This window comes from Mobula birostris, chromosome 20, assembly GCF_030028105.1.
Source record: "Mobula birostris isolate sMobBir1 chromosome 20, sMobBir1.hap1, whole genome shotgun sequence".
NCBI lineage: Eukaryota > Metazoa > Chordata > Chondrichthyes > Myliobatiformes > Myliobatidae > Mobula > Mobula birostris.
Window position 1 is genome coordinate 54,756,071 of NC_092389.1, and position 25,263 is coordinate 54,781,333.

Consider the following 25,263-nt stretch of genomic DNA (forward strand, 5'->3'; position numbering starts at 1 on the left):
AGGTTTCAATTAGGTCACCCCTCACTCTTCTGAATTCCAGTGAATACTGGCCCACAGCCATAAACAATCTTCATATGACAAGCTGTTTAATCCTGCAGATCATTTTCATGAAGTGCCTTTGAACCCTTTCCAGTTTCAGCACATCCTTTCCAAGATAAGGGCCCCAAACTGCCATCAATACTCGAAGTGAGGCCCCACCAGTGCTTTATAAAGACCCAGCATTACATGTTTGCGTTTGTATTCTTGTCCTCTTCTCCTCTTCAAATGAAGGCTGACATTGTATTTACTTTCCTCAGCACAGACTCCTGCAAATTAACCTTTAGGGAATTCTGCACAAGGACTCCCAAATCCCTCTGTATCTCAATATTTGTATTTTCTCTCCATTTAGAAAATAGTCAACCCTTTTATTTCAGAAACTAAAGTGCAAGACCATACACTTCCCGACACAGCATTTCACCTGCCAATTCATTGCTCATTCTCCTAATCTGTCTAAGTGCTTATGTAGCCCCCCCCACCCGCCATTTCCTCAAAACTTCTTGCCCCACCATTTATCTTTGTATCACTTGAAAACGTTGCTACAAAGCCATCAATTCCATCATCCAAATCTTGCCTGTGATACTATGGTCTCGTAGCTTGTTAGGCAGCCTTCTGTGTGGCACCTTGTCAACACATTAACCGATTGTCCTTTGTCTATTCTGCTTGCTATTTCTTCAAAGCATTCCAGCAAATTTTGCAGGCAAGATTTTATTTTGAGGAAACCATGTTGACAATGTCCTATTGTATCATGTGCCTCCAATTACCCTGAAAGCACATCCTTAGCAATCGACTCCAATGTCTTCCCAACGACCGAGGTCAGATTAAACGGCCTATTTAATTTTCTTTCTTCTGCCTTTCTTCCTTCTTGAAGTGTGATGTGACATGGGTCTTCGGGAACTATTACAGAATCTAGCGATTCTTGAAAGATCATTACAAATGTCTCCACAGTCTCTTCAGCCACCTCTTTAAGAACCCTGGGGTGAACACCAACTGATCCAGGTGACATCTACCCTCAGTTTTCCAAGAACCTTCTCCCTACTGCTGGTTATTTTACACACTTCGTGATCCTTGACACCAGCGACTTCCACCATTCTGTTAGTGTCTTCCATGGTGAAGGCTGATGCAATTCACCTGCTATTTCTATGTTCCTCATGATGAACTCTCCAGCATCGTTCTCCAACAGTCTGAGATCACCTCTCAGCTCACTTTTACACTTTATGTATCTGAAAAAAACTTTGAATATTATTGGCTAGTTTAATTCCATATTCCATCTTTACTTCTTTAATGATTTTTTTAGTTGTCTTCGTCGGCTGGTGTTTAAAACTTTTCCCTCACTAATTTCCACTCTATTATATACCCTCTCTTTGGCTTTCATGTTGAGTTTGACTTCTCTTGACAGACATGGTTGTGCCATCTAGCTACTCCTTTGGTGTGTATATATCCTGTGACTTCCAAGTTGCTTCCAGAGGTTCCAGCCATTGCTGCTCTGCCGTCCTCCCTGCCAGTGTTCTTTTCCAATCAATTTTGGCTCTCTCCTCTCTCTTGCCTCCGTAATGCCCTTACACCACTGTAATACTGATACATCGGACTTTAGCTTCTCCTTCTCAAATTTCAGGATGCATTCGATCACTTTACCTTAAGCTCTCTGATCAATACCAGAATTCACTGCAGAATACCCAATTGAGAATAGCTGATCCCCTCGTGGGCTCAACCACAATAAGCCATCCCATAGGCATTCTAGAAATTCCTCGTATTTGAAACTGCACCAACCGAATTTTCCCAATCTGCCTGCATATTGAAATCCCCCATGACTATTGTAACTTTGCCCCTTTGGCATACATTTTCTTTTTCCCATTGGAACTTGTGGATCACATCCTTACTACTGTTTGGTGGTCTGTGCATTCCTCCCATGAGGGTCTTTTAACCCTTGCAGTGCCTTTGCTCTCTCCACAATGATTCAACACCTCCCAATCCATTGTCACCTCTTTCTAATGATTCAATTTTGATTTTTTACCAACAGAACCACGCCACCCTCTCTGCTTTCCTGCCTGTCTTTTCAATGCAATGAGTGTCCTTGGACAGAACCAGCTATAGTCTGCTTTCAGCCATGATTCAGTGATACCTGCCAATCTGTAACTGTGCTACAAGTTTGTCGGCCTTACTCTGTATACTGCGCATATTCAAATATAACACCTTCAGTCTAGTATTCAACTTTCCCAATTCTGCCCACCCCTTACACTGGCAACTCATCCTGTTGATTGCAATGTTGCCCTGCCATCAGCCTCTCCTCACTAGGAGTCTCACCACACATTTCCTCTATTTGTAAACCAACTACCTCATCTTCAGCACTGTCAGTACGGTTCCCATCACCCTGCTGTCAGTTTAAGCCCACCCGAGTAACATAAAGATCAATTTCTTTCTCCAACATGGGTAGAAATTTGCGACAACCGTGAGATGTCAGAGCTCACTATGGAGATTAAAAATATTTCTTCTGAAATGCTGTCCTTTACCCATTGATATCTTTTGTAAATCTTCCTGCAGGTTACAAGTGACAAAGAATTTGTGAACGGGAATCCAAACACCAACAACAGGTCAGTTTTAATGTCTCTGTCCAGATGTTAAAGGAGTGATCGGATGTTTCCTTTGTGACACCAATATATCAGCAGTTGATCCTTAGGGATGAGGAAGTATCTCATCCCAACTGGAAATATGCTGTGTGTCTGAAATGTTGTAACTCAGTGAAATCCACTGGAACCCAGGTGCTGAGAACACACCAGCATTTTGTTCTCCAACTGCATTGACTATATGAGGGATTGACTATGTCTGACATCCAACCTTGTGAAGCACCACTGAATTCACACCGTGGAGAGACCAGTCACCTGCTGACAATGCGAGAAGGGGTTTACTTGGGCATCCGGTTTACAGAGGCATCAGAAAGTTCACACCGCAGAGTGATCATTCACCTGTTCCATTTGTGGGAAAGGATTCATTGGATCATTTGAGCTACTGGCACACCAGTCAGTTCACAGCAATGCTTTCTATAATTAACCATGCCCTTCAAGCATCAACGTAGCTTTACTCACTTTATCCCAATAAAATTATATGTGCATAGTTTTTAAAGAATTCAAAGAATGAACATCTTTTATCATTTGTGACGGGGATAAAGGACCAGCAGAGATGGATACCACTTTGGAGTCACATATTGCTATAAACTAACAATATTAATTAGTAACTACACTATACAGTAATATAAATGTAGATAAATCAAACAGGTTAGCAATGGTTATATATAAAAGTAAGTGTGGAATATATATGTATGAAAAACCAAGCTTTAAGTCTAGGGGTAAAAAGATGCAGTCTTACGATGTTGAGTAAAGTTCAGTTCAGTTTGTGGTATTTAGTTGAGTAGTGATGGAGAGAGAGAGAGAGAGAGTGAGTTGAGTCTTCAGGTGAGCTGATGCCGTTGATCTTCTTGTTGTCCTCCGAAATCCTTTACAAGTCACCGACTGTGACTTTAACCAGGGGGACGGTTTTCCTGTGGTGGAGCTATCACCCCGGCAAGGGTGGACACATAGACAACTCCCCCCACCAGTCAACCCCTTCTTCACCGATGAAATAGCAATTTGGAATCGATCCGCCTGATGGATCCTCCAAAACCCACTTTCTCTGCGGCCACAACAATGCTCATTCAGTGTCCAGATGATTGAAGACATGAGGTTGCCTTGGCAGTCAAAGTGAAGGATAATCCAAAGAGCTTTTACAGGTATATTAAGAGCAAAAGGATTGTAAGGGATAAAATTGGTCCTCTTGAAGATCAGAGTGGTCGGCTATGTGCGGAACCAAAGGAAATGGGGGAGATCTTAAATAGGTTTTTTGCGTCTGTATTTACTAAGGAAACTGGCATGAAGTCTATGAAATTGAGGGAATCAATTAGTGAGACCATGGAAACTGTACAGATTGAAAAGGAGGTGCTTGCTGTCTTGAGGAAAGTTAAAGTGGATAAATCCCCGGGACCTGACAGAGTGTTCCCTCGGACCTTGAAGGAGACTAGTGTTGAAATTGCGGGGTCCCTGGCAGAAATATTTAAAATGTCACTGTCTATGGGTGATGTGCCGGAGGATTGGAGAGTGGCTCATGTTGTTCCGTTGTTTAAAAAAGGATCGAAAAGTAATCCAGGAAATTATAGGCCGGTGAGTTTAAAGTCGGTAGTAGGTAAGTTATTGGAGGGAGTACTAAGAGACAGAATCTACAAGCATTTGGATAGACAGGAACTTATTAGGGAGAGTCAACATGGCTTTGTACGTGGTAGGTCATGTTTGACCAATCTATTGGAGTTTTTCGAGGAGGTTACCAGGAAAGTGGATGAAGGGAAGGCTGTGGATATTGTCTACATGAATTTCAGTGAGGCCTTTGACAAGGTCCCGCATGGGAGGTTAGTTAGGAAAATTCAGTCGCTAGGTATACATGGAGAGGTGGTAAATTGGATTAGATATTCGCTCGATGGAAGAAGCCAGAGAGTGGTGGTAGAGAATTGCTTCTCCGAGTGGAGGCCTGTGACTAGTGGTGTGCCACAGGGATCAGGGCTGGGTCCATTGTTATTTGTCATCTATATCAATGATCTGGATGATAATGTGGTAAATTGGATCAGCAAATTTGCTGATGATACAAAGATTGGAGGTGTAGTAGACAGTGAGGAAGGTTTTCAGAGCCTGCAGAGGGACTTGGACCAGCTGGAAAAATGGGCTGAAAAATTGCAAATGGAGTTTAATACAGACAAGTGTGAGGTATTGCACGTTGGAAGGGCAAACCAAGGTAGAACATACAGGGTTAATGGTAAGACACTGAGGAGTGCAGTGGAACAGAGGGATCTGGGAATACAGATACAAAATTCCCTAAAAGTGGCGTCACAGGTAGATAGGGTCGTAAAGAGAGCTTTTGGTACATTGGCCTTTATTAATCAAAGTATAGAGTATAAGAGCTGGAATGTTATGATGAGGTTGTATAAGGCATTGGTGAGGTCGAATCTGGAGTATTGTGTTCAGTTTTGGTCACCAAATTACAGGAAGGATATAAATAAGGTTGAAAGAGTGCAGAGAAGGTTTACAAGGATGTTGCCAGGACTTGAGAAACTCAGTTACAGAGAAAGGTTGAAAAGGTTAGGACTTTATTCCCTGGAGCGTAGAAGAATGAGGGGAGATTTGATAGAGGTATATAAAATTATGATGGGTATAGATAGAGTGAATGCAAGCAGGCTTTTTCCACTGAGGCAAGGGGAGAAAAAAAAACAGAGGACATGGGTTAAGGGTGAGGGGGGGAAAGTTTAAAGGGAACATTAGGGGGGGCTTCTTCACACAGAGAGTGGTGGGAGTATGGAATGAGCTGCCAGATGAGGTGGTAAATGCGGGTTCTTTTTTAACATTTAAGAATAAATTGGACAGATACATGGATGGGAGGTGTATGGAGGGATATGGTCTGTTTGCAGGTCAGTGGGACTAGGCAGAAAATGGTTCGGCACAGCCAAGAAGGGCCAAAAGGCCTGTTTCTGTGCTGTAGTTTCTATAGTTTCTATTAGGTCAGCCGCAGGTTAACATGAATATCTTGTGTTAATATTGAACTGTTTCATTCAGAAAAAAAAGATCATGTGTCCTGAGGTCTGTATCATCTGACCTCCCATTTATTTCACCAGGCTGAGCATCACCTGTCATTCAAAGAGTCCCTCCTTCCTTTGCAAAGAAATGTACAAGCAGGCAACAAGTCCTTGAAGAAATATCAACAACCTGCTGAAAATTATAACATCCAGTGTCCATTAAATAACACTGCCTTCGGTCACCATAGCAACTTATGAGCTGCTCGGTGCTGTCTCCAACTCCAAACTCAGTAAAAATCCAAAGTTACTTCCATTGACTTAAAGTGACAGTCCAACTGTTAATCTTTGTCCCTCTCTCTCCTTTCCAGACAAACCATCAATGATAAATGTCTCTCTCTGTCTCAGTTCAAACAGTGAATAGGGACACCCCTGGATCCCCTCATACTCCCCTTCCTCAGGGAAAAAAAAATATCGAGGACAATTTTTTTTTAAAACGTCCATCACAGGGTTTTAAACAACGCAGGGGAAAAAAATATCTGATGACAAAGCAAAAATGGTTACAGTTTTCAACTTAACATCTGGATAACTAATCAGCTATGAGATGTTTGATTTTTAAGTCACCTTCCTGCAATACTAGACTCCAATTTAACAACCTTCTATGCTTATCCATCTTAGTTAGAAACATCAACGGGTTATAACCCATGTAAACCACAAGTGGTTTCTGAGCAACAGACAGGTTTTGAGGTCTCTGATCATAGGCCTCAAAATGTTGTAAAGTCAGAATAAGTGCTAGTAATTCCTTTTCAACAGTTGAATATTTTTTCTGGTGTACATTAAATTTCTTTCAGAAATAAGCTACTGGGTGTTCAATATCATCCGCACCCTCCTGTAACAGTACTGCCCCAGCAGCTTCCTCACTAATACCAGCTGTTATAGAAAATGGCTTTGAAAAATCAGGTGCTTTGAGCACAGGATAGTTTCCAGACGTTCAAATGCCTCCTGGCAAAGGTCACTCCATTCAAATCTTTCACACTTCCCTAGGAGCTTTGTTAGGGGGAGAGCAATGACAGCAAAGTTCTTACAGAATTTTCTATAATACCCAACCATCCCTAAAAACCTCCTCAAAGCTTTCTTCTCTGTCAGAACAGGAACCTCAGCAACAGCTTGAGCCTTGGCCTGTCCAGGAGCCAGTGGCCTTGGCCCACCACATAACCCAGATGTGTAACTGTGGCATGGCCAAACTCACTTTTAGCCAGGTTCACCGTAAGACTGGCCTTAGAAAGTCGATCAAACAGTTTCTCTACCGCTGCAGTATGTTCTTCCCATGTGTCATTCCAGACCACTAAATCATTGATATCAACGCCTGTGCTTTCTAACCCTCCAATCACTGAATTGAACATTCTTTGAAATGTTTCTAGAGGATTCTTCATCCCAAAGTGTAAAACGTTGTATTCATACAGTCTAGACGGTGTCACAAATGTTGATATCTCTTTAACCCTCTCTGTTAAAGGAACGCCCGAGTATCCTTTTAACAAGTCAATCTAAATAAGGTATTTAGCTTCCCCACTCCATCAATACAGTCATTCATTCTCTTTCTTTGTTCTTTCTTGTTTCTAATTTCTTGTTCAACCATTTTATTTTTCTCAGAGTTCACTCTGTGATGATACCATTTCATAAGCTGGACTAAATTCATAATGATGTCATTCACTGCACCTGTGCCCCATTTCAAAACTTGTTTTTTTACTTGTTTTTTCGGTTTTGGGTCCAACTGGTGGAGCTTATCAGAAATATTTTTCAAAACAATGGAATTCTGACATCTTGGTGCGTCTAGATTCAATGAGTAAACATGTTTTTCCATTCCAGTATCAGATTTCACAACTCCATTTTGTACTCCAATAATTCTTCCAGCTACAATTCTAGTAAACAAGTGTCTTATTTTGACTCGACCATTTTGTAAACTTTCCTTAGCAAACTCACAAAGCTTACTAAATCCCTTCCAGAGTTCTCTGAGTAGGGTCAAAGGTCCTTTTGGCCTGTAACTGAACACAGGTTCCAACAAGTTACCCTTCACTGCCTTCTGAATCGAATCTCCAACAATAAATAAGAAGAGGGGAACCCCCTCGTCCCAATTTTCCTCATTCCTCACACAATGATGTCCACCTAAAGGCATACTGTAAGCCATGTTTAAAATTTCAGCCCTGTAACCTTTCAAAACCACCCCGTGACTTGCAGGCACTGTGGCTGGTCTCCACTTCCTCATCAACACCCCATCTTCAAGGTAACATCCCACTGACTCTCTCTGAACCTCCTCTCCTGTGAGAGCCATCTCCCTTTAAGCCACCGTTCCAGAATCCCACTTCTGTTCCTCGATACATTCCTTTCTCAACAAAGACAAACCTTTCTTATACACCTTACCCTTATCAGCTGTATTACCCTCCAAATCCTGCTGAAATCTGGAAGGTGGACAAGTCTGTGACACATCATAATTTAACCCTTTGGTCTTGCTATCACAGGTCTCAATAGCAACTTTGCTCATCAGCGGAATTGCTGAAACACTCTTATCTTGGAGAGCTGTCATCATGCCTCCATTGTTCATTAAACTCAGTACCATCATCAGGCTGATCAGAATCATGTATATATTATGAAAGAGACCAAATAAACTACCCATCTGATTACGATCTATACTTCGACTTGTATCCATAGCAACTTCCACTCCAAACCCACAACAATTTTTCCGCCTCTCCGTAATATCACTCTGAATAACAGCATGGCCTTGCAGGTGCTGACTTCCACATGTCCAAACAAAATCCAACAAACTAGTGCATCCTGTCTCAGCAGGCCTTTGTCCTGCAAGCAGGGTCAAAGGTCGCGCAACCACACCAACTTTTTTCCATCACTTTATCCGAAAGTCCAGGAACAACACTTTTCCCATTACTTCCAGCAACATTGACCTCAACAGGTTCCAAAACACAGTCTACTACAAATGACTGAGAATCCTCACATTCCACTGATACCAAGGTTAACCCCTTACTCAGTGAACCAAGTCCATCTGACACACAAAAACTGCATTCCTTTCCAACCAAGTCAGACACCTCAGACCTTAACTGAGTTTCAACACAAGGTTCAGAACCCTGTGAATCCACAGGTACTTCAACAAGCTGAACACATTCAATCGGAACAACTGCCTCTTCTGGGCTGTCATCACTTGTCCCAGTTTCAAATTCAAGGTCGTCTTGAACCTCCCAGCTATTCTCTGGCAAACTCCCTTCTGGAGTTAACTCAACCTCGTGGGTTAAAACTTCTTCGTCTGCTTTTTTATCAAACCCCCTCAGGGTGGGGCATCCTCTGCCACTCGGTATGCCCTTACCTCATCAGGAACACAACTTTTAAATTCATCACACGAAACAAGCCCTTCCGAGCTGTAAAAATCATCAGGGTCCGACACTAAACCTCTTTGCTGCAACCTCTCCCTTTTAAACTGTCTCTGCCTTTCTGCCACGTGATCTTCACGTTGCCATTTCTCCCTCTCGAGCTGTCTCTGTATTTCTGCCTCTTTAGCCTCATGGACCCTTCGTCTCTCTGCCTCTCTGACCTCTCTCTCGAGCTGTTTTAATTTCAGTTCATGCTCCCCGTTTACTATTTCCAACAGAAGCTGAAGCTCATCCTCAGTAGATTCACCTTCCACGAACAACTCTAACGCCTCCTCATCAAATGTTCCCTTGTCTATATAATATTCAACTATTTTTCTTTGAACTTCTACTTTACTCACACCCTTCTTTACCTCAATTCTCAATTCTTTAGCAATGTCCCGCAACTCATGCTTTTTAGCAAACTTCAAAGTCACCAGGTCTGGTGATTTCAGAAAGTCTCTAACACCCATTTCTGCTGTGTTTCCACACAACCAAATCAAAAGTGATTTTCCCCAATCAATTCAAACCAGCCTCCCGACCAATTTGTTCATATCACGGACACAGGCCCCAATTATGTCACGTACCCCGTGACGGGGATAAAGAACCAGCAGAAATAGAAATCACGTTGGAGTCCAGTATTGCTATAAACTACTAATATTTATTAGTAACTACGCAATACAGTCATATCAATGTAGATAAATCACACACAATTAATCACAATATTAATTGTCTTATTAATATATAGCAATGATTATATATAAAAGTAAGTGTGGAATAAGTATGTATAAAAACCAAGCTTCTTTAAGTCTAGGGGTAAAAAGATGCAGTCTTACGATGCTGAGTAAAGTTCAGTTCAGTTCAGTTCGTGATATTTAGTTGAGTAGTGATGGAGAGAGAGAGAGAGTGAGTTGAGTCTTCAGGTGAGCTGATGCCGTTGATCTTCTCGTCGTCCTCCGAAATCCTTTACAAGTCACCAACTGTGAATTTAACCGGGGGACCCGTCTTCCTGTGGTGGAGTTATCACCCCAGCAAGGGTGGACACATGGACAACTCCCCACCAATGAACCCCTTCTTCACACGGTGGAATAGCAATTTGGATCGATCTGCCTGATCGATCCTCTAAAACCCACTTTCTCTGCAGGCACAATAATGCTCATTCAGTGTCCGGATCATGTGTCTGAGGTCTGTATCATCTGACCTCCCATTTATCCCACCAGCTGAACATCACCTGTCATTCAAAGAGTCCCTCCTTCCTTTGTCTGTGAAGAACTGCACAAGCAGGCAACAAGTCCTTGGAAGTAACATCAATAACCTGCTGAAAATCACAACATCGAATGTCCATTAAATAACACCGCCTTCAGTCACCATAGCAACCTTCGAGCTGCTCGGTGCTGTCTTCAACTCCAAACTCAGTGAAAATCCAGAGTTACTTCCAATGACTTAAAGTGACAGTCCAACTGTTAATCTTCGTCTCTCTCTGTCTCTTTTCAAAAGCAACATATCAGTGGTAAATAACTCTGTCTCTCTCTCCTTTCCAAACAAACCATCAATGATAAATGTCTCTCTCTGTCTCACTTCAAACAGTTAATAGGGGCACTCCTGGATCCCCTCACACTTGATATTTTCAGATGTATTGCCTAACTTTTAATTAATTTGTTAATTAATTAAAATGAGATGCATTTTTATTTGACTGCATTGTTTTCAGTTTAATGAACAACAATTGACTTTGGTTACTGCTTCATTCTCCACTGCCTGACAACATGCAAGCAGAAATACAAATTCAAAGCAGGAGTGAGATACTTGTGTCCTCTTTGCCAGCTATTAACATTAATGGTGATCCAGATGTGGCCTCAATTTTCCATTTTCCATTGCTCTGTTGCTTATTATGAACGTTAGTTTTGGTTTAAATTTATTCAAAGAGAGCTTCAAACATCTTTGAAGGAAAAAAGTCCCAAGGACTGACAACTCTCTGAGAGAGAAATATGTTGTCTAATTAGTTTCAAATGAATAACGCTCATAGAGTAACCTGAGTTATGGAATATAAAGTCATTTCCGCATTTACTCTGTCATCTCCTCCTGCTCTTCCAAATCCAAAAGAAACAAGACTAGATTGTCCGGCATTCCCCGGAAGACAATCTGCCTGTTCCATTCAATATCCCAGTAAACCTACTCTGAATTACTTCTAATAAAAGGATAAAAATGCAGTGGAAAAAATGCAAAGGAAAAAATACACGGGGAAGATGAAAGAAAGATGAGCTTTATTTGTCACAAGTACGTCGGAATATTGAATGACAATGAATCGCGCTGTTTGTGTCAATGACCAACACAGCCCGAAGATGTGCTGTGGGCACCGAACAAGTGTTGCCATGTTTCCAGTGCCAACATAACATGCCCACAACTCACTAACCCGGACCCGTTTGTCTTCCGGAATGTGGGAGGAAACCGGAGCATCCAGAGGAAACGCAGGTCCTCACGGGGAGAACAGCGGCAGGAATTGAACCCCAGTCTTCCGATTGCTGGGGCTGTGAAGTGTGAAGTTAACTGCTACATTACCATGTCCCCTGGACTGCATCCTTCTCTTTGCAATAGTCTCAGACAAAACCAAAGTATTTTTAAACACTGGGAACACAATTGTTTCAGAATAGATGTCATCCTATTGCTAAGAAGCTTATTTTGCCCTTTGCAATGAGGGTTTTTTTTTGCTGAAACCTTAACTCATGCAATGCTTATCACTGAGTTTGACTGTCCCAATATATTCCTGGGTGGACATTGTTCTTTAATCTTGTCTGTAGAGACATCAGCAAATTCACACTGCCGAGGAGCTGTGAGGGCCTCAGGGAAGGGATTCAGTCCCTATCCAGTCAAAGGAAACATCAGCGAGTTTGCTCTGGGGAGAAGCTGTTCACCTGTTGAGACTGAGGGAAGGGATTCCGACCCTCATCCAGTCAAAGGAAACATCAGTGAGTTGACACTGGAGAGAGGCCATTCATCTGTTCTATTTGTCGGGAGGCATTCATTCAATCATCCCACCTACTGGCACCAGTCAGATCACACTGGGGAGAGACTGTTCACCAGATCTGAATGTGGGAAGAGATTCACCCGGTCATCCAACCTTGTTGTGCACAGCCAAATTCCCACTGGGGCGACATTTTAAATAAGCTTATACTGGATATTTCTCCATCACAGTTGCTGAGTCCAGAGTTATGTTCAAAACTGACTGTTGGTGCCGAGGTCAGCAAATATTGCTGCTGTCCATCAAACTCAGCAACTTCTTCAAATATATTTGCCAGTGTGAGCTCGGTCGTGGCTCACCAGGGTGGGTGACTGACTGAATCCCGTCCCACAGTCTGAGCAGGTGAAAGGTCTCTCCCCAGTGTGAACTGACTGGTGTACCAATACTGGTGAGATGATTGAGTGAATCACAAATGGAACGGGTGAATGGCTTCTCTCCGGTGTAAACTCAGTGGTGTCTCTGTATGCTGGATGACCGAGTGAATCCCTTACAACAGTTGGAGCAGGTGAGTGGTGTCTGCCCAGTGTGAACTCGCTGATGAGTCAACAGATCAGACGAACCGAGTAAATCGCAGCAGTCTGAGAGAGACTGGGGATGAGAATTCAGTCTGACAGAGACAGGGGATGATATCTTCAATCTGGCAGGGACTGAGTGTGAGAGAAACCACTGTCTCATCTCCAGTCTCTGACAGATGGAAGATCTCATCCTCAGTGTCTCCCGGACTGAAGGTCCCGTCCCCGACCGGAGGTCCCGTCCCCGACCGGAGGTCCCGTCCCCGGTCTCTCCCGGAGCGGACTTCCCGTCCCCAGTCTCTCCCAGACCGGACGTTCCGTCCCCGGTCTCTCCCGGACCGACGGTCCCGTCCCCGGTCTCTCCCGGACCGACGGTCCCGTCCCCGGTCTCTCCCGGACCGACGGTCCAATCCGCTGTCTCTCCCGGACTGACGGTCCCCGTCCCCATCCCCGGTCTCTCCCGGAGCGACGGTCCCCGTCCCCGTCCCCGGTCTCTCCTGGACCGACGGTCCCGTCCCCACTCTCTCCCAGATTGAGGATCCCATGACCAGTCTCTCCCAGGTCTCATCCTTGCTGAAATTTCCAACATTTTCTGTTTTTATTTCACCATGACTGTCTGGGCCCAGGACATGTGGTTGGGTGGTTCAGACAGCCATTGCTGAACGATGGAGCTGAGTGGCTCAGCAGGAGGACCGGCTACCAGCATGGGATGGTAGGGCCAAATGGCCTGGACCACAGCCTTACTGATGTAATTCCAGTTCCCACTGAATCCCTCCCAGAATGTTCCCGTTTCTCCCATGGATGGCCGATGTGGAGGGGAAGTTGATTGTCCCTACCCATGCACGGCCTATAGGGGATGTTTCTCACAGGAGAGGGTGATGGATCCAGTCCATGCACGACCTATGGGAGAGGCTTCTCACAGGGGAGGCTGGTGGTCCCAGCACATGCACGGTCAAGGGGGGTTGTTTCTCATGGTGGATCCTGGTGGTCCCACACGTGCAATGTCAATGGGGAAGGTTTCTCACAGGGGAGCCTGGTGATCCCAGCACATCCACTGGCAATGGGAGAGGTTTCTCACAGGGGAGATAGTGATCCCATCACATCCACTGGCAATAGGAGAGGTTTCTCACAGGGGAGATAGTGATCCCATCACATCCACTGGCAATGGGGGAGGTTTCTCACAGTGGAGGTTGGTAATCCTAATAGATCGATGGCTGATGACAGTGGTTTCTCACAGGGAGGGGGTTGTCCCACCACATCCATTGCACATCGGGGAGATGCCTCACAAAAGAGGGATGTGGGCCCTGACCATCCACGGCCGATGTGATGAGGTTTCTCAACAGTGGATGGGGGAGGTTTCACTACACACCCTTAATTAGTCAAATATTGCAACTTATTGCAACACACAGAAATTACTAGAGGAACCAGCAGGGAAGGCACATCCATGGAAAGGAGAAACAGTCGCTATTTTGGGTCAAAACTCTTCTTCAGCACTTTCCTGTCCCTGCGCACACAATAACGTAGCTATTTTGACACCCGGCCAACAACTGAAACCATGTTTGATGAGAAACAGTAATAATTATAGTGTTGGAAACCAACAGTCTCTGTTGAACTTCACTCTGCACTCAGCAACTGGGAAGTTTAAATATCCAGCAGGCTTCTCATTTCAAACAAGAGACAATCTGCAGATGCTGCAAATCCAAGTAACACAGACAAAATGCTGGAGGAAGTCAGCAGGCCAGGCAGCAGCGATGGAAGCGTACAGTTAACATTTCAGGACCAGCCGATTTGCAGGACTAATGTATACATTTATAACACTATCCATGGTGGGCTGGTGGGAGAATGGGCTGAGAGCAGACATGCGGGAAATGGAAGAGATGTGGTTCAGGGCAGCATTGATGGTGGAGGAAGGGAGGCCTCTTTCTTTGATGAAGGAGGACAGCTCCTTCATTCTGGAATGAAAAGTCTCACTCTGACAGCAGATGTGGCAGAGACAGAGGAGTTAAGAGAAGTAACAGGGTGGGAACAGATTTAGTTAGGGTAGCTGTGAGAGTCAATGGGTTTACAGTAGAAATCAAAGTATAATCTGTCTCCAGGCATAGAGAGAGATTGAGGAAGGAGAGGGAAGTGCCAAAAAATAAGCCAGTTAAATTTAAGGGTAGGGTTGAAGTTGGAGGCAAAGGTGATGAAGTCGTCTAGATTCGCATGCGTGCAGGACGCAGCACCAATGCAGTTGTCAGTGTTACGTGGGAAAAGTGTGGGTGTGATAATCAGTTTAGGTTTGGAACAGACTGTTCCACATAGCTGACAAACAGGCAGACATAGCTGGGACCCATGTGAGTCCCCATGGAAACAACAGGAATTCTGCAGATGCTGGAAATTCAAGCAACACACATCAAAGTTGCTGGTGAACGCAGCAGGCCAGGCAGCATCTCTAGGAAGAGGTACAGTCGACGTTTTAGGCCGAGACCCTTCGTCAGGACTAACTGAAGAAAGAGTTAGTAAGAGATTTGAAAGTGGGAGGGGGAGGGGGAGATACAAAATGATCCAAAATGAAGCCGCACTCAGGTTGGAGGAACAACACCTTATATTCCGTCTGGGTAGCCTCCAACCTGATGGCATGAACATTGACTTCTCTGGCTTCCGCTAGTGCCCCACCTCCCCCCCCCCCGTACCCATCCGTTGTTTATTTTTATGCACAGATTCTTTCTCTCAATCCCCTTTTTCTCCCTGTGTCCCTCTGACTATACCCCTTGTCCATCCTCTGGGTTCCGCCCCCCCCCCCCATCTTTCTTCCCGGACCTCCTGTCCCATGATCGTCTCATGTCCCCTTTACCAATCACCTGTCCAGCTCTTGGCTCCATCCCTCCCCCTCCTGTCTTCTCCTATCATTTTGGATCTGCCCCCCCCCCACTTTCAAATCTCTTACTAGCTCTTCCTTCAGTTAGTCCTGACGAAGTGTCTCAGCCTGAAACGTCGACTGTACCTCTTCCTAGAGATGCTGCCTGGCCTGCTGCGTTCACCAGCAACTTTGATGTGAGAACCCATGGATACACCTTTTGTTTGAAGGGAGTGGGAGGAGCCAAAGGAGCAACTATTGACGGTGAAGACTAGTTCCACTGGATGGAGGAGAGTGGTGTTGGAGGGTAACTCGTGTCCAGAAAGAAACGGAGAGATTCGAGGCCTCCATAGTGAGGTATGGGAGTATATAGGGACTGGACATCCATGCCTTGCTTTTCAAGGCGCAAAACGAAAGACTGTGTGGCGCGCCACTCCTCACACAGACGGTAGGTGGCCGTTGACTCACAAAGAGTTCATCCGCCCTGTGACAGGTTTTGTTTTCAGTCCTGCTGGGTGCCTACACACCCTCCTCCCTGGTTAACCGAAGTGCACGGGGGAGTGTGCCGATTTGAGTCGCCGACAACCCGGCCCAAGACAGGTGGTACCAGTAGCAAAGCAAGGCCCTGACCTGACCCCCTAGGCCAGAGTCGACGTAGTAGTAGTGGACATCCATGGTGAAAATAAGACCATCGGGGCCAGAAAACTTGAAATTATTGAACAGATTGCACCTTTGTTTTCCGCCCAGCATGAACTCGCTGGTGCGTCTGTAGGTGGGATGATCGAGTGAATTTCTTCCCACAGTCCAAACAAGTGAATGGCCTCTCCACGTGTGAACCCGCTGGTGTACCAGTAGGTCAGATGATTGAGTGAATCCCTTTCCACATACAGATCAGGTGAACGGCCTCTCCCCGGTGTGAACTCGCTGATGTACCTTCAGATTAGATGACCGAGTACATCCCTTCCTACAGTCTGACCAGGTGAATGGTCTCTCCCCAGTGTGAATTTACTGATGGGCCTTCATTTCAGATGACCGAGTAAATCCCTTCCTACAGTCTGAGCAGGTGTACGGCCTCTCCCTAGTGTGAACTGCCTGGTGTACCAGTAGGTCAGATGACCAAGTGAATCCCTTCGCACAGTCTGAGCAGGTGAATGGTCTCTCCCCTGTGTGAACTCGCTGGTGTGTCTGTAGCTGGGATGAGTGAGTGAGTGAATCACTTCCGATAGTTCTGTATCAATTCTCCATCAATTCATCAAGTCAGATGTCAGACGTAGAGAATCCCTGGAACAATCAATCCTGATGAACTGATCTCCAGTGAATAAATGCTGGTGTGTTGTCAGCACCCCGGTTCCAGTCGATTTCACTGAATTAAAAACTTCATTTCAGACACAAGACACGACTCCAGCTGGGATGAGATACTTCTTCATCTCCAAGGATCAACAACTGATATATTGGAGTCACAAAGGAAACATCTGGTCACTCCTTGAACGTCTGGGCAGAGGGTGGCTGTGTTTGAGATTGCTGCACACAAATGATTTTTGCTGTTTCTTGCTTGTAAAAATAATTACAAAAGGAAGGATTGAATTTCGGGATACACGGTCATGAACTTTGGTGGAACAAATAACAGTGTAGACTATTTTCTAACTGGAGAGAAATTTCAAAACTGTCAAAGAGGCTTCTGAATCCTGGTGGAGGTTAATTTGCAGGTTGAGTTGGTGGTGAGGAAGGACAACTAGCGTTCATTCATTTTGAGAGGATGAGAACATAAGGCAAGGACGCATTTCTGAGGCTTTACAAAGAACTGGCAAGGTCTCACCTGGAGTACTGGGAGCAGTTTTCAGCCCCATATCTAGGAAAGGTTGTACTGACACTGGAGTGGGCTCACCGGAGGTTCACGAAAATGATAATCCAGGAATGAAAGTTTGTCATATGAGGAGCATTTGATGGCTCCGTGCCTGTACTCACAGGAATTCAGAAGAATGAAGGGGGCATCATTGAAAACCTATCAAATGTTGAATGGTCTCGATAGGATGGCTGTGGAGAGGATGTTTCCTGGGGTGGGCAAGTCAAAAACTCGATGAACCAAATGGCCTAATTCTGCTCCTCTATCTTATGGTTGTATTTCAGATGAGGTAGTTTTAGCCTCTTTGCTGAGCTCTGACATCATACTGTTGCAACTGGGGGAAAACGTCATCCTTTAACTGGGCACAGTGCCGGCATCTGGACTAACCGTCAATTTCTCTGACAGTCTTCCTCTCCGTATAAAATTGGGACATTTCTGCCCGTCTGCAGGCTGTGACCTGGCTCAGTTTGATTCTCTCCATTGCGGTTCGTCACTGTTCTCTCTCAGCAGAGCGTGTGTACGGCGGCACAGCAACTGAAATGCTCCCATGCAGATCGCATTTGGTGCTGCATTTATGGAATTTTCTTTCACATAATGTTAATTGAAGGTGCTGTGCAGTTTTCAGGCTGTGTTAAAAAAAAAAATCCTGCTCACACCAATGGTCACGTCACCCAGCGCTGCGAAGAGCCCGTGATATTACACGGCTCATCCTGGAGACTTTCCGATTACGTTGACCCAGCCAGCCCAGGTGATTGACGTTGGCGAACCCATTGATGGCAATGCCAATGAATATGAGGGGGGTGGGGCGGTAGTTTTTCTTATTCTCACGTTCTGTGATGTGAAATCTACAGATCACCTGTTACCCAGGACAGAACAAGTTCTCACGGGTAGAAAGGTCCGGAACAAGAGGAGGTGGAACTAAAGCTGATGGAAGGATTTTGGGTTTCTTTTATACATCACCAATTGACATTGTCACTGACTGAAAGGTAAACTCTTCATCTGAGTTTAACTGGGAACAGTATTTTTGTTCCGAGTTCAGACTACCTGCATCCTTTGATCTGATTCTGTCTGGTACATACATGTATACGAAACGATTATGTATGCAATCTCAGTGTTTGGGCAATATCCTCCCACACTTCCCGTCTTTATTGTCGTGCATTGCGATGGAGACACAAGTACAATGTTTACTCCCTTGGATGTAAGAATTAAAACTTTATGATTATTTATTATTATTATTAGATAGCTATAGGCAATGTCTGCAAATCCCATCCGCTCCCATTCCCTACACATGCACTTCGAAACACGTCTTTGGCAGGTAGTGTCACCTGTGGCTTACTCTTGAGGGGGGTGCAGTAGCTTTTCCCAGTGCAGTGTCACATTTTGTGATGTGAAATCTACAGGACACTTGTTACCCAGAACAAAGGTGTTTGATATCATTGTGTGCCCAGTGAGAATAGTACAAAAACCTTCTCACGGGTAGAAAGTTCTGGAACAAAAGGAGGTAGAACCAAAGCTGATGGAAGGATTTTGTGTTGTTTTTCATACAGCAGTAACTGGCATTTTTACTGACTGGAAAGTAAACTCTTCATCTTAGTTTAACTGGGAACTGTATTTTTGTTCCAAGATCCTAATATTTGGATCTTTTCATCTGAGTGTATCTAGTACATACCTGTATAAAAGCAATTATGCATACAATCTTAGTATTTGGGCAATATCTTCCACATTTCCCGTCTTTATTGCTTGTACATTGTGATGGACACACAAATAACGATGTTTACTCCTTTGGATGTAAGAATTCAATTTTTACTATTATTATTATTATTATTATTGGATAGCTATAGCTCAGCAATGTTTGCAAAACCCTTCCGCTCCCATTCCCTACACCTGCAGTTCGAAACACGTCTTTGCACAAGCGCAGAGGGCGCAGGTAGGGTGACCTATGGTTTACTCTTTACCCAGAAGCCCCCACAATCGAGAGACCCTTTTATCCGCTGCGGTTCCAGCGATGCGCATGCGCCATAGGAATGGCGGTGATGGTAGCGCCAGCTCATCGTCAGCAGAAAGCTTCCCGGGGCTCTCGTTCCTCTTCATGGGTCGACTGAGTCGTGAGTCAGAACCATTTCCATCCCACCTATCCTGAGGTCAGAGGGGTTAAAATTCCATCTCTAAATTTGTTTTTACATTGATTTATTTCTAATTTTAAAAGTTACCATTTCCATGTGCCGATGGATGTTTGTCTTTCGGAGCAGTTCTGTCTGAAGTTGTATACTCTGATGGGATTTACCCCGGGTGGACCAGGTGGGAGTTACGGTACTGTCTCTGGAGAGGACGGAATAGGAATGAGAGTGGATATCCAGCTCCGAGCTCACGAGGACCAGACCGACGGAGTCCATCCCTCGCCATAAACACCTGCCACTCAGTCGAGCTGCCTTTCGGGCCGATATACTCTCCCTGGCTGGGCCAGCCACAGGATTAAAGATAGCCCATAGGGATTGTGGAGATGGCTTGCGGGTATGTCCACGTTGGAGAGTAGGGGGTGGGTCACATTAAAGGCCATTTGAGATCTGAAACTGCCCTCCACAAAGTTTAACCCACCCACAACAGGGATGCCCCTGAATGGGGTGGATTCCAAACGGGTAGTTCCTCATAAAGAGCCAGTGCCAACCGGAGGCCAGGATCCTGGTGCTAGGTTAGTGCCAGCAGAGAGCACAATGTGCGCCCCCAGTGAATGACGCACAAACTGCATCTATCGGCGACTGGGGGAACCAGTCAAATTCTGGTACGGATGGGCAGAGCCTGCTGGTGTCAGACAAGGAATCATCCTCTATTCTGGGAGGTCTCGGTGCCAGTGTGTTCATATAAACCTAGAACACATTACATGCCCTTCGGCCCACAATGTTGTGCTAACCATGTGTCCTACTCAAGAAACCGCCTAGAATTACCCTACCGCATAGCCCTCTTTTTTTCTAGGCTCCATGTACCAATCTAAGAGTCTCTTAAAACACCCTATTGTATTCGTCTCCTTCACCGTCACCGACAGTGCATTCCGCACACCCACCATTCTTGGTGTAAAAAACTTAATTCTGACATCTCCCTTGTGTAAGGGGTTCTTCTTTCATGTTACTTGCTGAGGCTAATAAAAATGACTTCTCTGTAATTTTAACTGCTGATGTAAGGGGTTCTCTGTAGCAGCATGTTTGGGTTATAACTAGTGATAACGGGTTTTGTATTCATTTGCTAACCGATAGGGACAGATGCTATTCTTTCTTGTGTATTTGAAAGCTATTGTTTGCGCGGAATTTGGGCAGAACGCGCCACGGGGATGAAGAGAGAAGACGCACACGAAGAGATGCTGTGCGCTGGCTAGCGGAGCGGACCCCGAGCGGGGACTCGGAACCCGCGGAGTTCGGAAGAAATCGAATGGTGAACCGAGGATACTGCGTGAGCTCCAGCGAGTTCTTTGTGCAGGAACTGTCGAATTATTATTCTTGGCGCCTTTTTATTTTATAATTTGCTTCTCTACTAATCGCATATTTCAAGTAAGAGTTATAAAATCTTAATTATTTAACCGCATCCATTGTACGGCTTGTCATTAAGGGGTACTGATTTGAAACAGAGGACACATCGCACAGCATTCACCCAACATTTTGTGTGTATGTGTCTACATTTCCAGCAACAGCAGAATCTCTTGTGTTTTATATGCGCATTTGTAAAGGGTTCTACGTTGGCATTAAACACGCGGATACTTAATTGCATTGTTTCTGGGAGCTGCTGAGTATTCTACGCACAAAAAAATTGAGGTATGGGCATGGAACCAGAGCTTGCAGAAACTTTTAATGGCGCCGTGATTACCCATAAAGCTTTGCGTAACAATTTTCCCTGCAGCACCGATCGAATGCGCAGGCGTCAGGGTTGCGGGTGTTCCCGAATAACGCGCATGCGCGCAGTACACAAAGGCCTCGGGGAACCGGCTCCAGGTAAGAGAGGGTTTGCGGGCGAAAGATATCAACACTGACTGCAGTACAATTGCTGTGGATTCCGGACTCCGTAGCCCGTAATCCCGGGACAGTGCTCTTGTCTTCCCTCTCTCTGAGCCCCACGATCCGTACCCGGAACCGGGGAGATTCCGGCTGATCAGGGAATGGGAACCGATGGATCTCTCAGACAGAGCTGAGCTCATGGAAACATAGAGAATAGGTACAGCAGCAGGCCATTCGGCCCTTCGAGCCTGCACCGCCAGTCAGTATGATCATGGCTGATCATCCAACTCAGAACCCTGTACCTGGCTTCTCTCCATACCCCCTGATCCCCGTAGCCACAAGGGCCATATCTAACTCCCTCTTAAATATCGCCAGTGAACTGGCCTCAACTGTTTCCTGTGGCAGAGAATTCCACAGATTCACCACTCTCGTGTGAAGAAGTTTTTCCTCATCTCCGTCCTAAAAGGCTTCCCCTTTATCCTCAAACTGTGACCCCTCGTTCTGGACTTCCCCAACATCGGGAACAATTTTCCTGCATCTGGCCTGTCCAATCCCTTTAGAATTTTATACGTTTCAATAAGATCTCCCCTCAATCTTCTAAATCCCAGAGAGTACAAGTATAGTCGATCCAGTCTTTAATCATATGAAAGTCCTGCCATCCCAGGAATCAATCTGGTGAACCTTCTTTGTACTCCCTCTATGGCAAAAATGCCTTTCCTCAGATTAGGGGACCAAAACTGCACAAAATACTCCAGGTGTGGTCTCACCAAGGCCTTGTACAACTGCAGTAGTACCTCCCTGCTCCTGTACTCGAATCCTCTCGCTATAAATGCCAGCATACCATTCGCCTTTTTCACCGCCTGCTGTACCTGCATGCCCACTTTCAATGACTGGTGTACAATGACACCCAGGTCTCATTGCACCTCCCCTTTTCCTAATCGGCCACCATTCAGATAATAAACTGTTTTCCTGTTTTTGCCACCAAAGTGGATAACCTCACATTTATCCACATTAAATTTCATCTGCCATGAATTTGCCCACTCACCTAACCTCTCCAAGTCACCCTGCATCCTTTTAGCATCCTCCTCTCAGCTAACACTGCCACCCAGCTTTGTGTCATCCGCAAACTTGGAGATAATGCATTTAATTCCCTGGTCTAAGTCATTAATATATATTGTAAACAACTGGGGTCCCAGCACTGAGCCTTGCGGTACCCCACTAGTCACTGCCTGCCCTTCTGAAAAGGTCCCGTTTATTCCCACTCTTTGCTTCCTGTCTGCCAACCAATTCTCTATCCACATCAATACCTTACCCCCAATACCGTGTGCTTTAAGTTTGCACACTAATCTCCTGTGTGGGACCTTGTCAAAAGCCTTTTGAAAATCCAAATATATCACATCCACTGGTTCTCCCCTATCCACTCTACTAGTTACATCCTCAAAAAATTCTATGACATTCGTCAGACATGATTTTCCTTTCACAAATCCATGCTGACTTTGTCCGATGATTTCACCACTTTCCAAATGTGCTGTTATCACATCTTTGATAACTGACTCTAGCATTTTCCCCACCACTGATGTCAGGCTAACCGGTCTATAATTCCCCAGTTTCTCTCTCCCTCCTTTTTTAAAAAGTGGGGTTACATTAGCCGCCCTCCAATGCTCAGGAACTAATCCAGAATCTAAAGAGTTTTGAAAAATTATCACTAATGCATCCACTATTTCTTGGGCTACTTCCTTAAGCACTCTGGGATGCAGACCATCTGGCCCTGGGGATTTATTTGCCTTCAATCCCTTCAATTTACCTAACACCACTTCCCTACTAACATGTATTTCCCTCAGTTTCTCCATCTCACTAGACCCTCTGTCCCCTACTATTTCCAGAGAATTATTTATGTCCTCCTTAGTGAAGACAGAACCAAAGTAGTTATTCAATTGGTCTGCCGTGTCCTTGTTCCCCATGATCAATTCACCTGTTTCTGACTGTAAGGGACCTACATTTGTCTTAACCAATCTTTTTCTTTTCACATATCTATAAAAGCTTTAACAGTCAGTTTTTATGTTCTCTGCCAGCTTTCTCTCATAATCTTTTTTCCCCTTCCTAATTAAGCCCTTTGTCCTCCTCTGTTGGACTCTGAATCTCTCCCAGTCCTCAGGTGTGCCACTTTTTCTGGCTAATTTGTATGTTTCTTCTTTGGAATTAATACTATCCCTAATTTCTCTTGTCAGCCACGGGTGCACTACCTTCCTTGATTTATTCTTTTGCCAAACTGGGATGAACAATTGTTGTAGTTCATCCATGCGATCTTTAAATGCTTGCCATTGCATATCCACCGTCAATCCTTTAAGTATCATTTGCCAGTCTATCTTTGCTAATTCACGTCTCATACCTTCAAAGTTACCCTTCTTTAAGTTCAGAACCTTTGTTTCTGAATTAACATGTCGCTCTCCATTTTAATGAAGAATTCCAGCATATTGTGGTCACTCTTACCCAAGGGGCCTCTCACGACAAGATTGCTAATTAACCCTTCCTCATTGCTCAATACCCAGTCTAGAATGGCCTGCTCTCCAGTTGGTCCTCGACGTGTTGGTTCAGAAAACCATTCTGCATACATTCCAAGAAATCCTCTTCCTCAGCACCCTTACCAATTTGGTTCACCCAATCTACATGTAGATTGAAGTCACCCATTATAATGCTGTTCCTTTATTGCACACATTTCTAATTTCCTGTTTAATGCCATCCCCAACCTTACTACTGCTGTTAGGTGGCCTGTACACAACTCCCACCAGCGTTTTCTGCCCCTTATTGTTATGGAGCTCTACCCATATCGATTCCACATCTTCCCGGCTAATGTCCTTTCTTTCTATTGCGTTAATCTCCTCTCTAACCTGCAATGCCACCCCACCTCCTTTTCTTTCATGTCTAACCCTCCTGAATATTGAATATCCCCGAATGTTGAGCTCCCATCCTTGATCACCCTGGAGCCAGGTCTCTGTGGTCCCTACTATATCATATTCATTAATAACTATCTGCACTTTTAATTCATCCACCTTGTTACGAATGCTCCTTGCATTGACACACAAAGCCTTCAGGCTTGCTTTTACAACACTCTTAGCCCTTATAAAATTCTGTTGAAAAGTGGCCCTTTTTGATTTTTGCCCTGAACTTGCTATCCAAATGCAAGGATTCAGAACACGGAGAAAGGGAACCAAATCTTTTACATCAGCTGTTAAGAAAATCACCTTTGTTCTGCCTCCAATCACAAACAAGAGAAAATCTGCAGATGTTGGAAATCGAAGCAACACATACAAAATGCTGGAGGAACTCAGCATTAGTACTCTTTTCCATAGATACTGCCTGGCCTGCTGAGTTCCTCCATGCTTCTTCTACCTCCTCTTGTTCTGGATTTTTCTACCCGTGGGAACATGTTTTGACCCATTCTCTCTGGGTACATAATGATATCAAACACCTTTGTCCTGGGCAGAATTAGCTTTCACATCACAAATGTGCCAGACTCCAATGAGACAGACTACTGCCCTTCATATTCATATTCATTGGCATTGCCATCACTGAGTTCACCACCGTCAGTCACCTGGGCGAGGGTTCAGGGGAAATATTTACGTACAATACTGAAACTGGTGTTACCTGTGTGTATTGTGGCGACGGAAAAGTTGCTGGAGAATTTGCAAGTGGGACGGAGTGGAGTGATATTTGGAAATCTGACTTTTTAAAGCATCATTTTGCAAGCAAGTCACATATGGACAGTGTGCAAAAGCTCTGGCGAGAAAATCCTTCATAACCCACTACAGGCCTGCTGCATAGGATGTGTGAGAGTGCAGATGAACTCGATCAAACCCAGAGGAGATCAGAGTTCCATTGACGGTGATTTGCTAGCTGTTGAAATGAATACCTCTATATATACAATTCAGCGTGCACATGTTGTTGTCACCATGCAAAAAATAAAATGCACATCGCAGGATTTTTGTGCCTACTGGTCATTACAAATTAGAGGAGACATTGATGGGAAGGTGGGGAGACCTCCA

The 25,263-nt window shown here is 44.7% G+C and overlaps 1 protein-coding gene across 5 annotated transcripts in view; it reads left to right on the forward strand.

Moving 5' to 3' along the window:
* Nucleotides 1-25,263, forward strand: part of LOC140185191 (uncharacterized) — a 34,798-nt gene that overhangs the window by 3,766 nt on the left and 5,769 nt on the right. Inside the window, exons 2-4 of one of the 5 annotated variants that reach the window (XR_011882511.1) lie at nt 2,578-2,627; nt 17,525-18,226; nt 19,200-20,877. The gene's annotated coding sequence lies outside the window, so the exon portion shown is untranslated. Of the gene's footprint in view, nt 1-2,577; nt 4,255-17,524; nt 18,227-19,199; nt 20,878-25,263 lie in introns of those variants that run through there. The other 4 variants (XR_011882512.1, XR_011882514.1, XM_072238590.1 and 1 more) reach the window with 4 other exon arrangements.